The sequence below is a fragment of the Austrofundulus limnaeus genome, unplaced genomic scaffold (genome assembly GCF_001266775.1).
Source record: "Austrofundulus limnaeus strain Quisiro unplaced genomic scaffold, Austrofundulus_limnaeus-1.0 Scaffold616, whole genome shotgun sequence".
In the NCBI taxonomy this organism is placed as follows: domain Eukaryota; kingdom Metazoa; phylum Chordata; class Actinopteri; order Cyprinodontiformes; family Rivulidae; genus Austrofundulus; species Austrofundulus limnaeus.
In genome coordinates, this window is record NW_013953018.1 from 251,821 (window position 1) to 253,899 (window position 2,079).

The 2,079-nt window shown below is 46.1% G+C and overlaps 1 protein-coding gene across 1 annotated transcript in view; it reads right to left on the minus strand.

Annotated features, from left to right (window-relative positions):
* Nucleotides 1–2,079, minus strand: part of ada (adenosine deaminase) — a 49,176-nt gene that overhangs the window by 6,662 nt on the left and 40,435 nt on the right. The window lies entirely within an intron of this gene.

Below are 2,079 nucleotides of genomic sequence, written 5' to 3' on the forward strand. Positions count from 1 at the left end.
TATATATACACACACACACATATATTAGGTACACCTTGCTAGTACTGGATTGGACCATTTTTTGCCTTCAAAACTGCCTTGGTTCTGGAAACATTTCTCAGAGAGTCCATCTTGACATGATAACATCACACAGTTGCCGCAGATTTGTCAGCTGCACATTCATGATGTGAATCTCCCGTTCCACCACATCCCAAAGATGCTCTATTGGATTGAGAACTGGTGACTGTGGAGGCCATTTGAGTACAGTGAGCTCGTTGTTGTGTTCAGGAAACCAGTCTGAGATGATTCACGCTTTATGACAGGGAGCATTATCCTGCTGGAAGTAGCCATCAGAAGATGGTACACTGTGGTAGTAAAGGGATGGACATGGTCAGAAGATGGTACACTGTGGTCATAAAGGGATGGACATGGTCAGCAACAATACTCATGCAGGCTGTGGTGTTGACACAATGTTGGTACCAATGGACCCAAAGTGTGCCAGGAAAAAATCTCCCACACCATTGTACCACCACCAGCAGCCTGAACCATTGATACAAGGCAGGATGGATCCATGCTTTCATGTCGTTGATGCCAAATTCTGACCCTACCATCCGAATGTTGCAGCAGAAATCAAGACTCATCAGACCAGGCAACATTTTTCAATCTTCTATTGTCCAGTTTTGGTGAGTCTGTGGTGTGGTCTTCTGTAGCCCATCCTCCTGAAGGTTCGACATGTTGTGTGTTCAGAGATGTTCTTCTGCAGACCTCTGCTGTAACGAGTGGTTATTTGAGTTACTGTTGCTGTTCTATCAGCTCAAACCAGTCTGACCGTTCTCCTCTGACCTCTGGCATCAAACAAGGCATTTGCACCCACAGAACTGCCGTTCACTGTGTACTTTCTCTTTTTTGGACCATTCTCTGTAAACCCTAGAGATGGTTGTGGGTGAAAATCCCAGTAAATCAGCAGTTTCTGAAATATTCAGAGCAGCCCGTCTGGCACCAACAACCATGCCACGTTCAAAGTCACTTAAATTATCTTTCTTCTTCATTCTGATGCTCAGTTTGAACTCCAGCAGATCATCTTTGTCATGTCTACATGCCTTAATGCATTGAGTTTACTGTAATGTGACTGGCTGATGCAACATTTGTGTTAATGAGCAGTTGGACAGGTGTGTCTAATAAAGTGGCCGGTGAGTGTATATATAGTTAATACAAACAAGCTGTTCCTGGGTTTGAAGCCAGGCCCAGCCAGGCCCTGCAGTGCAAAAGGCCTAATGAGGGGCTGGTAAACTGGACACTTAAAACAACCATTCACACCTAGGGACAACATAAAAGTCCCTGTTAGCCAAGCATGCATGATCTGTGGGAGGACACTGCAGTACCCAGAGAAAACCCAGACACGTCCACAGCTGGGTTTGGATCTGACGAGCTGTGACCCTGTGCAGCCTGGTGTCTACGTGTGTTTATGTTTTGTGTACAAACCAAAAAACCCTGTAATTAAACATAACTAATACTTTCTGTTGGGGTGTCCCGATCCGATATCGATATCGGATATCAGTCCGATATCAGCCAAAAAATGAGTATCGGATTTTATTGGCCTGCATAAAAAATGCCCGATATAARCGCTCCGATATTAGCAGTTCAATCCAGCAGTTCACTGACTCCGCTCCAGTGTTTCTATCCAGCAGCGCTTGGATCCAGCATGTAGCGCTCACGTGATCACAACAACATGCTGCGCTAACAAGTTAGCAAGAATGTCGGCAGAACTTTCTATTTTCATCAGAAACAGAGTTGAAGCTAAGTGTAAAGTTGTCACGCACAAGTTTTCCGAGGGGGAACAGAACCGTGAACGTTTTAAACCGGAGCGACAACTACTCTCCACCCTGGCAGCAGCTTTGCGTTTCAGCTCGGTTCGTTCAGCCTCGGTCCAGTGACCGCACACAGCCGCGCTGTTTCAGAACCTCCTCTCTGGTCCGGTCGGTGGTTCTAAGCTGGCAGAATCGAGCACAGCATGCTTACAGTTTTGACATCCCGTGGATTAGCTCTGGGATTGATGGACAGAAGAAAGGAGAGCGCAGCTTTTGTTTTGGAATATGAGCG